The following is a 12,252-nucleotide window of genomic DNA, read 5'->3' as shown; positions in this document are numbered from 1 at the left end:
GAAGTGAACCAGCCTACAATAGATTATACTGGTAGGAACGAAGTGAACCAGCCTACAATAGATTATATCGTCCGTCCGTCCGTGTAGCAACATCGCCCCCTACTGCAAACACTTGGCAGGACCCTACAAAAACCTTTAGACTCAGTGACGCTTTCCTGTAAAACAAGCCTCACCCAAGGACGCTACACTTGGCGTCACAACCAAGTCCTTAAAAACCTTGCGTCCGCCCTGGAGGACAAGCGAGCTGCCACCAACTCCCTACCACCCCCAGCAGCATCACACCTCTTACGGACGACCTTTGTCCGCGAAGGGGCTAAACCACCGAAGAGCGGCTCTACACCAATAGAGCGAGACCAGCTGCGCTTGGCCCGCGACTGGAAAATGCTAGCTGACATTGGCCGGCAACTTGTGTTTCCTCCGGAGATCGCAACCACCACCCTAAGACCTGACATGGTGCTCTGGTCCCGTTCGCTCAAGAAGGTCTTCATCATTGAGCTCACAGTACCCTGGGAGGACTCAGTAGATGAGGCTTATGAGCGAAAACATCTGCGCTATGCCGATCTAGCTGCCGAAGCACGGCATCATGGCTGGAACACAGAAGTCCGACCAGTGGAGGTGGGCTGCAGAGGTTTTGTGGCAACATCTACAACCAGACTGCTTAGAGACCTGGGAATTAAGGGCCAGAGCCAGCGTTCGGCAATCAAAGCTGTATCGGAGGCGGCAGAAGGCAGCAGTCAGTGGCTCTGGATGAAGAGGAAAGACCCCAGCTGGGCCCCAAAGTGAGAGGGCCAGGAGGTATGCAGTCAACAATGCTTGACTCAGGGAGGAGGACGCCCCTGCCATGCATAGTCCCATGGGATGTTGGCTACCAACAACAAGGCAACTCCTATGACTAATTGGGAATGGGACGCAAGCGTAGGATTGATCACCCTGTCGCTGGCCGCCTTTGGGGAGGGTGTATAGTATGAAAGGCCGAAACACCCTAGGAACCAAAGGGTCACTACTGACAATGCGCTCCCCAAATTTCACCAGGCTCACTGTTCATGAACTCTTGGAAGTGCTTGCACAAAGGATAGTAACATCTCATCCTGTGTTCTTTGGAATCTAAACATTCCCTTATAATTCCCTGAGATAGCTTTTTAATTAAAAAACCTTTAGATTCAGTGACACTTTCCTGGCTAAACAAGTGTAACATTCCCTTATAATTCCCTGAGATGGCTTTTAATTAAAAATTTTAAATTAAAATTAACTCACAGCGCCCTCAAGCCTACAGCTAGGCCTAAATCCTAGAACTAGGCCTCAAACTCTCCCTTCGTATCGTACCCCCGCGTGTGTGAAAGGGAGTTAATGTTTAACAATCTTACATTCCTTGATCTTTTAAAATAGAAACATTTACATTTAAGGCTTTTACATAAATAATAAAAACATTTCAATTAAAAATCAACTCACAGCGGCCTAAAGCCTACAGCTAGGTCTAAAGCCTAGAACTAGGCCTCAAACTCTCCCTTCGTATCGTACCCCCGTGTGTGTGAAAGGGAGTTAATGTTTAACAATGTTACATTCCCTGATGTTTTTAAATAGAAACATTTAAATTTAAAGCTTTTACATTAATAATTAAAACATTTAAATTAAAAATTAACTCACAGCGGACTAAAGCCTACAGCTAGGCCTAAAGCCTAGAACTAGGCCTCAAACTCTCCCTTCGTATCGTCCGATTAAACACTTGGCAGGACCCTACAAAAACCTTTAGACTCAGTGAGGCTTTCCTGGCTAAACAAGTGTAATAATACATTATGTTTATATTCTTTGGTTATTCGTTCCTACCAGCCCACCCCGCAGGGTCCTGTTTTGGGTCACGCAGGAATTATTTGACTCTACTTCACCAGGCCAGTCAATGCGGGTTGGCAAAAGCAGAGAGCATAGATATTGGAGCATAATATAGTACAACGAAGGATTTTCGGCACTTCGTTCTGTTTCCCGCAACAAAAAGGCTGCACAAGTGCATGCACGTGCATGTACTATGTGTTTATATGCACGTACAATTTATGTGTTTATGTACATCTGTATGACCATGTATTAAGCAGTGGAATGCCAGGGAGCACTACCGATGCATGCAGTTTGCTGACACAGACAGCATGCTGCAAGCTATTCTGTCAGCATCACTCGAGCCGAACAGTATAACCGCCACACCACTCCCAATCCAGCCACTGCACATGAACCCACTCGTCCCCAAAACTGTGGCCAGCCTTCCGGCCAGATCCTCGGCCTATTCCCAGACCATGACAAATGGAAAACATGCAGACTTGCCCTAAAAATATATATTTTTGATTGATAGATCCAATGCATAACGTCTACGTTGAGCCTCAAAGAAAATATGGCACTCACATTGAGGCAGTTGGGCCTTAAAGGCAGCCATCTATGGCCTCTTGCCAGCAAGTCCGAATATCAACTGTTTAATACCGCGGTTCTGAAGATAACTATTGAATTAAAAAAATATGACGGATATGATAAACATTCCAGTTTTTCAACGCACCACATGTTACATAAAAGCTTTGCAATAAAAAATATACTATTTCTTGGTTGTCTAGCGATTACAGTGTATGCTAATCTTGACGGCATACAGTTCACAAAAATGGAACAAAAGTAGAAAAGTTTGCAAACAAACATGGATACAGGATTATAATTCACGGAGGAAGACGTGGATTAGAAATCATGCACAGTTAAATGCCATATTTTACACCATTAGGAAACATTTGTGGGCTTGGCTAGGGCGCGCCATGGTTAGAAGGGACTATGGCCAAAGATCAAAAATAATGACAGAGAGGAAGCCATGGAAACAGAATGTATCCGAGCGAACGTTCAACAAGGAGATGGAGCAGGTGTTGGTGGAATATTACATTGCAGGATTGTGAAAGTTGGCAGCAGCTTGGGGAGGCCTTCATCCAGCAATGGATTGCCCAAGTCTGATACTGATTAAACAACGCAAACAGTGTAATTCTAGATTTGCAGCTTTCGTGACTGCAATGATTCATAGCCTTAGGTTTTTTCGGTAAAGTCACGTAGGTAAAAACATTAAAAAGTAAAATAAAATTAAATAAAAATCACGACGTTTCGGAGGCAACACAAGCTTCCGTCTTCAGGTGGTACCGTTACAGCCACGACAGCTGTATCAAGTAAATGAGAGATTTCAGGAGTTACCACTGCGTTTATATAATGGTTGGAGAAGGTGGTGGGGGCATGGGCCGCATCTTTATTATTAATACTAGCGGTGAGTACCCGGCGTTGCCTGGGCGAAAAAGGCAGACACATGTAGTTACACACGCAAATCAATTGATACACAAAAATAGAGTTGCACACACAAATGGACTCTCACATACATAGACTGAACAACAACCGCCATTCGCCACTAAGTGGCGGTGACGTCACAACAACGCTTGTGCCAGGCTATGTGCACATTGAGGCCATGTGAAGTGTCGAACGCCCGCTGGCAAGAGGTCACGGGGCAAACCCAGATGGCACAGGTCGACTGACTGAGACGACTGACTGATGCAGCACCTGTGGCCCCTACTGTGGCAACTTTCTGTGCTTTAGCCACCCGGCGCTCCGCTCGTTGTTGTGAGCGTCGCTCCTCCGCCCTCCGTTGTTGTTGGAGGGTGACTGCCTCCAACTGGCCAGTAGCGTCTTTCAGGAGCCTCCTCCACAGTGGCCGATCTTGACATGGCTGGTACCAGTCATCCGCAAGTGGACTCAGCTCCAAGTCTTCCTGAAGCACATAACTCCCATGTCTTCTCCAGCCCGTGCCGCACCCGTTTAGCCCCCTCGATCCGGCGGAACAAAAGTTCTTTAGGCATGTGGTGGCTGGCCATGCGGGCTACATGACTCAGGCAACGCAGCCTTGCCTGCCGGAGGTCACCAATGGGACTTTGTCCACATCTTTCAAGGATTTGTGAGCTCCTCACACAATGCAGCCTGGTTAAAGCCAGGATGGATCGTAGGCAGGTCAGCCTAAATGTAACTGGCGAAGATGTTCCATTAGGGGGTCCAAGTTTCGCAAGCGTAGAGAAGGGAGGGAATGACCGTGGCCGAGAACACCTGAAGCTTCGTACGGAGTGATAGACCAGGTAGCTTCCACACAGCGTTACGCAGCCAATGAAAAGATACTGCAGCTCGACTGATTCGGAGTGAGACCTCTGCTGTTAAACCGGAGCCGGTCATTAGCACACTGCCCAGGGAAACTCTCCACTGTCTCCACAACTGGCCCATCACCAATTGGGAGTTGTGGGGGTGGAGTGTCCGATGGTACAAAATAGCCAGGCCGGTGCTTAGCTTTGGTTGGGCTGATGGTAAGGCCCCACCTGTTGGTGGCAAGCTCCAGGTTCAGCCGCAGCACCTGAAACTCCTCCTCCGAGTGAGCAGCCATTAGCAGATCATCGGCATACATAACGTGGTTGAGCAATAGGGAGCCATCCCTTGACCGCACCCGGGCATCGATCAGCCTCCCATTATATCTGTAGCAGATGGGAATTCTTCCGGTACAGTCATTGAAGGCTCGACGAACTACGTGGTCCAATGTGGGAGCCAGAGGACATCCCTGTTGCACCCCAAGGTGTAAAGGGAATTGCTCTGACTCACGGCCACGTAGTTAAGACACGGGGCCGCTCACCATCATGAAGGTCCTTAAGGATGGTGATGAGTGGGTTCGGGACTCGGAAAGCACGAAGAGCAACCCAGAGGCCAGGCCTACTGATGGTATCATAGGCCTTGAGCAGGTCAATAAAGCACACGCATGGACTAAGATGCACACATGGACCTACAGACACGCAAATAAATGAAGTTACACTGACTAACATGGAGGCATGCACACACAGCGACTAACACACACGCACATGGACTGAGACACACAAACACATCGACTTACAGACACACACACATATGGACTCACACATACATAGACATGTACTTGAGATACGCACACATGGAGTTACACACACATATCGACGTACACACATACAGCGACACACACACATACACCGACTCGCACACAGCAATACGTGGACTAAAATACACATATGTACTCACACACACACATATGGACTAAGACACACACACATGAACTTACACATACATAGACTGACACACACATAGCCCTACACACACATAGCCCTACACACACATACACATATGGACTGTGACACACAGATATATACTTTAGATACATAGACATGGATTAACACACATATGGACTAACACACAGACGCATTGACTTACACACACACATCGAGTGACACACACATGTATAGACTTACACACACATGTGGACTAACACACACATATGGACTGACATACACATCGACGTACACGCACACAGATCGACTGACACACACACATGGACTAACACACACATAAACACTTTTGACGTTGTCCGTTCGAAAAGGACACCCACATAGAGTGAAAGACACGCATGGCTCTACACGCACACACATATGGACTCAAAGACACACACATGGACTCAAACACACACACATCGACGGGCACAGCAATCCCCGATGATGGCACAGCTATCAGTATCGCAGTACTACGTATGAGTAAATAGCGTGACGTGAGCGATGGAAACAATATAAATGCATTGAATAAATAAGCAGAAATCACAGCCTGGCAGTAAACCGTGGTAGCGTTATAAAAGCGCATCAAAAAAAAGGGAAATTGAGCAACCCAAAAATCCAAAAAGAGTTTTGTGTACACAAACATAATTATTGTAACATGTCAACTCATAATGGTAAACAATGAACCTGAGTAGTTATCTTCACAAACTCAGTTTGTAACCGTCATCACGGTTGAAATTATGTCTGTTTGTATATACAAACACAGACATAACACAGACATAATTTCAACCGTGATGACGGTTACAAACTGAGTAATCATTGGAACGATGTGATTAACCATGCAAAAAAGATTTAACTACACTTATTTGCCAATCTTATTTGACAGACAACCATTACTGTTTAACCATGTTTAGTGGTGGTCTCCCTGTTACAGGTTGAGTCACAAACCGCACCTCTCCATAAGGCTCAGCCTTTGTTATGCAGTCTATTCTTAGTCTCAAGCCTCACCTTACCATATTAATAATAAAGATGCGGCCCATGCCCCACCACCTTCTCCAACCATTATATAAACGCAGTGGTAACTCATGAAATATCTCATTTACTTGATACAGCTGTCATGGCTGTGACGGTACCACCTGAAGACGGAAGCTTGTGTTGCCTCCGAAACGTCGTGATTTTTATTTTATTTTACTTTTTAATGTTTTTACCTACGTGACTTTACCGAAAAAACCTAAGGATATGAAACGGTGTAATGTTACAAATCGAAAGGTCACATTACCACCCACAGGGGCATATGCATGGAAATGTGTAACGCTTTCCAACAAACGTTGGTTTACAAAAGTATTCAATCAGCGCCATATTTATATTTTTTCTCCATTTTTCTTGTCAATGTTACATTTTCATGTTATTGCAGGTTATAAAACACTCTTCTTTAGCAACACTGGCATTATGATCTTCATGATTAAGTTCAGGTTTAAAAAGCCCTCCTGTTTGCATTATTTCAGTCCCCCTTGGAGAGCAGTCCTTGGCGCACTGCGTCCCTTCACCAGACTCCCAATTGTGTGGCGAACTATTCAAGATTTAATCTTGATTTTGAAGCTTTCGTGACTGTAAGAATCCATAAAATATTATACAATAAAATATTAAACAATATTTTATTTTATACCTACGTGACTTGACCGAAAGAACCAAAGAGTATTCAAGATATATTCGTATCGTATTAATCTCGAGCCCGACTTTGCAACCTTCGCCGTGAAGTCAATCATTAAATCTCCTGTAATCCATCACCATTGCCTGCAAGAATTACTCGATAGACTTCACTTTCAACCGACCACAGGCGGATTAGCCTGGCTGTAGTTTAAAGGAGCTCGCGAAAATGTAAAAAAATATCTTTACGTGGATGCTTATAAACACGAGTACGATTTCTGGCAACATCTTAATGTACTGTGTGTTGAACTTCTTTCACACCATACGTAGCCAACCGGGTCCTATGACTAAGTGTAGCTTTCCTGCAGAAGTAAATAATGTTTAATTACTAGCCGCTCCTCACTCGTCGTGGGTCAATGACTTGGTGCCCACATGATCGCAAGGAAAAAGTAAACGCAAAATGTGGATTTGTTGACGGTTCCCTCTGCGTGTAATGATCTACGCGTGGACTGCTCCGTCTGTTATTTGATCATACTTCACCACGTTTGTCAGTGTGGGTTGGTAAAGGTGGATTAGTTGGGTGGGATACACACTAGTACAGTAGTGGATTTTCCTGCACTGCCCTCTACACCTGGCTTTGTGCGAGGCGTTCGCCCATCCGAGCACTAACCAGGCTCAAACTCTGCCGGGCTTCAGGGCGACGACTTTGGTCGCGCCTCGCCTTAGACACCCAAACGACGCAGTCCGCGTCGCTCCGCTTGAAAACAACTTGCAGCACAGACAAAACGGTGTCTGTGGTGTCAGATTGCGGCGTTCGCACCAGACTCGCACTCGGCTCACACAATGCACTCTCACACAGCAAGCCCTCTCGAGGGAGCTCACAGCCGCCGCGGAGTGACACGGCGCACGCGTGTGCTGCCTGGACACGCGTGTGCTGCCTGGACACGCGTGTGCTGCCTGGACACGCGTGTGCTGCCTGGACACGCGTGTGCTGCCTGGACACGCGTGTGCTGCCTGGACACGCGTGTGCTGCCTGGACACGCGTGTGCTGCCTGGACACGCGTGTGCTGCCTGGACACGCGTGTGCTGCCTGGACACGCGTGTGCTGCCTGGACACGCGTGTGCTGCCTGGACACGCGTGTGCTGCCTGGACACGCGTGTGCTGCCTGGACACGCGTGTGCTGCGTGCGCGAGGCGCTGCTGCACGTTACTGCCCTCGCCTGCCATGCCCTGCCGCACTCAGCAGCCCAACGGGGCCACCGCACACGCGGAGCCACTCGCCGCGGCGTCTGCTCGGCCCATGCCGTGACCTTGACCTCACGGCTCAGGGTCAGGGTCCACGGGCACGGCATGCCGAGACCGGCCGGCTCGCTCACAAAGGACAACAATCGCAGTGCCGAGGCCGCCACCCGCAGGCGCCGTGTTTCCTGGGCATGCACGGGTAGGGGGGGGGGTCCTTGTCAGTCCACTGCTGGACGAGGCCCTCACTCCACGCAGTGTGTGGTCGTCGGGATTTTTGACCATACTTCGCCACGCTTTCTAATGCGGGTCGGTGAAATTCCGGGAACACACACGTGGCAGCATATAAAGTAATCACATTGTGTTGTTGCACTCACCCTCTGCCGCCCACCACGTATCCCCACAGCCTATAACACCTGTTAAATACATGGTGGTCACCCATCCAAGCTAATGAGAGCAGGCCTATTCCGGACAACTTGATACAATACAGTTGATTAATTATAATACATCTCTCTGCCAGTAGTGCATAAATTACAGACAACCAATCCGCACTGACCACTATGGTGAAGTATGGAGGCTTTCGCCCAGCAGTGTAATGACAAAAGGGCCTCCACATGTAGTCACGGCCGTCTGTGTGTAACAGGGTGCACCGCACGGCATCAATTACCTCCCCCTCTTCTTCAGTAGCGGCCTGGAGCAGCAGACGCGGCGCCACGAATGAATGAAGTCTGGACGCTTGCTGCGTGTCGGGGAGACTCCACGTGTTTTAAGCCAGCCCCGCGCAAAACGCGAGGCACCACCCATCATTATCAACATAACCCCGCCTCTACGAGCCACAAGACTATCAACATAACCCCGCCTCTACGAGCCACAAGACTATCAACATAACCCCGCCTCTACGAGCCACAAGACTATCAACATAACCCTGCCTCTACGAGCCACAAGACTATCAACATAACCCCGCCTCTACGAGCCACAAGACTATCAACATAACCCCGCCTCTACGAGCCACAAGACTATCAACATAACCCCGCCTCTACGAGCCACAAGACTATCAACATAACCCCGCCTCTACGAGCCACAAGACTATCAACATAACCCCGCCTCTACGAGCCACAAGACTATCAACATAACCCCGCCTCTACGAGCCACAAGACTATCAACATAACCCCGCCTCTACGAGCCACAAGACTATCAACATAACCCCGCCTCTACGAGCCACAAGACTATCAACATAACCCCGCCTCTACGAGCCACAAGACTATCAACATAACCCCGCCTCTACGAGCCACAAAACTACGCCCCTTTTCAAAAGCAGCGCCCGCTGTGGACGTGAGGGCCCATCCGTTAAGTGCGTGACCTGACCCCTCCCCCTGCTCCCTGTACGTTCGCCTGGCGCACCCCCCCCCCCCCCCGAATCCTACAGAACGGCCGATATTTAATCCACGCAGACACGATGAAGGATTAATAATATTAACGTGTTTAAGCAAACAGATAGTCCACCGCCGGACTATCTAACTCATTTGAATGGCAATGTCGACAAATAATTATCGAGGCTTCACCCCCCCTCCCCCACCCCGTTTCCTTTGCGAGCGCCTTTGGGTTAATCCCCCCCCCCCCCCCATGCGTACTCAATGGATGGCCCCGATCGAAATCCCTAATTTCGATCGGATCATTGGGGTTTATTAGTAATAAATCGGAATTTTGCGACCCCCACTGCCATTGTGTAGCATATTATTATGTGCCAGGGACTGCATGAGGTGATAGGACAATAGTCCATAATTGGCAATAAGTAACGGCAAAGCGGTTATAAGTGACTCAGAATTGTGCGCAGTTGCGTATACAGCACACGACTTCCCTGAAGGCATCAAAATCTTCAGCGACCGCGAAGCCGATCACACCACGCGGTTCGAATTCGACCCTCGATCGATGGCTGCGCCATCGCCGCACACGCGTCGAATAAAAAGCAAGGGACAATTCCTTACTTACTAACAACTCCTTACTTACTAACAACTCTTAACTTACTAACAACTCCTTACTAACAACTCCTCTCATTTTTCATTGCTGGAGGGGTTGCCTGAAAATCCTGGCTTCGCCATTGCCCCTAACCCGCCATTCACCACGAAGTGTCGGTGACGTCACCACGGCACCTGTGCCAGGCTATGTGCACTTTAAGGCCACGTGAAGTGTTGAACGCCCGCTGGCAGGAGGTCACGGGACAGGCCCAGGTGCCATGGGTCGACTAAGATGACTGGCTGATGCACCACCTGTACCCCCTACTGTGCCAACTTGCTGTGTCTTAGCCACCCGGCGTTCCGATCGTTGTTGTGAGCGTCGCTCCTCCGCCCTCCGTTGTTGCTGGAGGGCGACTGCCTCCAACTGCCCATTAGCAGCGTCCTTCACGAGCCTCCTCCACAGAGGCCGATCTTGACACCGCTGGTACCAGTCATCGGCAAGTCCACTCAGCTCCACGTCCTTCTGTACCAAATCACTCCACCTCTTCTATAGCCTGTGCGGCGCCCGATTAGCCCCTTCTATCCGGCCGAACAAAAGCTGTTTGGGCATGCGGTGGCTGGGCATGCGGGCTACATGACCCAGCCAACGCAGCCTTGCCTGCTGGAGGAGCTCATAACCCCGTCGCCTATGACTCGCATAGTTCCGCCCATCCATAACAAGCCCCTCCCACTCACCAGGCCCGCAATGCGTGTCACTTCCACAGTAATAACCACGCGCATGGATATCGCGTTATGCATTTTATAATAACAATATAATAACCCCTCCTCATGTTTGTCTATCCACATACAAAATTAAAGCATGTTTTACACAACCCATCAGCCACACCGGCCTTCTTGGGAGCGCATACTTTTAGCAGCATTGGTTAAACACAAGGAAAACTCTAAACCTGTTGAGAATGTCAGTGTCTCATCAGCAGTCAGCCTCGCTTGAACCGATGTTCGTGAACTGCAAGAGGTTCATAGGCAAGCACCGATATGTGAAGAAGGCTCAGTCTGATTATATTATTTATGTTGTAACCTATATTCTCCACAACGATGCTATTGTTAGTTCAGGGGTCGGCAACCTTTGACTCCGTAGCCGTATGCGGCTCTTTAAGTACTGCTTGGTGACGGTGTGTGTGTATTCACATACGTTGCGGCATTCGGGAAAAAAATGGCTCTTGTTATTTTTATTAACGACCCCTGTTTTAGTTCATCTATGAAGAAGTTACAGCATTTACATTTCCTTGAGGGGTGAGGTTTTTAAATTTGAGGACAGACTATTCACCATCCTCACTATTATATATTCATACCATTGTATTGTCCTTTGTAAAGACACTATATTACAAATCTCAGGCTAGATGCGTCAGTTTTTCAATTAACAAAAAATATTACTTTAAACAGCTGTAAAAAATGTCAGTTAATCAATGGCTATGAAATTTGGCAATTGTTAAAACACTGTTATGTACAATAAGGAGACCTTAGGTCTATAACTTATGTCAGTGTGATTGAGTAAACATTGAATAGCAAATTGGGCATGACCCACATTTATCCATCAATTTAAGACTGAAACAGGAGAATGTCTCAACGAGTCTGGCTGTCGCCTGATTAGGCTCAGTGTAATTACCGGCAAAACGTTGTATTAGAATTGTAAATGTTGTGGGTTTGCTCTTCGACACACCACTGTGCTGAACTAGTAACGAATTGGCATGTTTTGTTTACATCACAAACCTTACAAATTGGTTGTGTCGAGTGGTGGTGGGTTTAACGACACATTTATATTTACATGATCTAATCCAAGAAAAAACTCTATTTTGGGAAAACATTGGTCGCAAAAGCCTTCGTGTTAAACACACGCATAGAGAGGTTCCTGGAAAAAAAGCCTTGAATCCTTCTTGTGCTTTCTCTTGAACTTTTTCCGATTGTTTCCATGCAACCCTCCCAGCCAATCACCTTCCACGCCTCTTCCCACTCCCCCCAATCAGCTTCTGAGCAACAGCTGATCCATTGACCTCACTCCCCATCCTTGATGCAATTCGGGTGGTGATGATGTTGCCAGGGCTTGCTCTATTGTCCCGCCCCCAGTAGTGTGTACAGGTAGTCCTCTACTTACGATGGAGATGCGTTACGACGACCCCATCGTAAGTCGAAAATATCGTAAGTCGAAGATGGCCTAGCCTACCCAGGAGTCTTAAAGAATGGTGATAATTTAGCAAAACAGAGCAATTTACAGTACCGTACTGTATAAACTCTTTACTGTATTTATTAAT

At 47.9% G+C, this 12,252-nt stretch overlaps 1 protein-coding gene across 5 annotated transcripts in view; it reads right to left on the bottom strand.

Moving 5' to 3' along the window:
• The window catches only part of LOC133353326 (sodium-dependent multivitamin transporter-like), a 49,070-nt gene extending 40,280 nt beyond the window's left edge, over window positions 1–8,790 (bottom strand). For all 5 annotated transcript variants that reach the window (XR_009756359.1, XM_061569471.1, XM_061569472.1 and 2 more), the window contains exon 1: window positions 8,656–8,790. The gene's annotated coding sequence lies outside the window, so the exon portion shown is untranslated. The remainder of the gene's footprint in view (window positions 1–8,655) is intronic.
• Between the last annotated feature and the right edge of the window lie 3,462 nt (window positions 8,791–12,252).

The sequence above is a fragment of the Lethenteron reissneri genome, chromosome 43, assembly GCF_015708825.2.
Source record: "Lethenteron reissneri isolate LAM-NWPU_2019-01 chromosome 43, ASM1570882v1, whole genome shotgun sequence".
Taxonomy (NCBI): Eukaryota; Metazoa; Chordata; class Hyperoartia; order Petromyzontiformes; family Petromyzontidae; genus Lethenteron; species Lethenteron reissneri.
The sequence above is the reverse complement of the archived record's forward strand: the minus strand, read 5'-3'. Positions and strand labels throughout refer to the sequence as shown.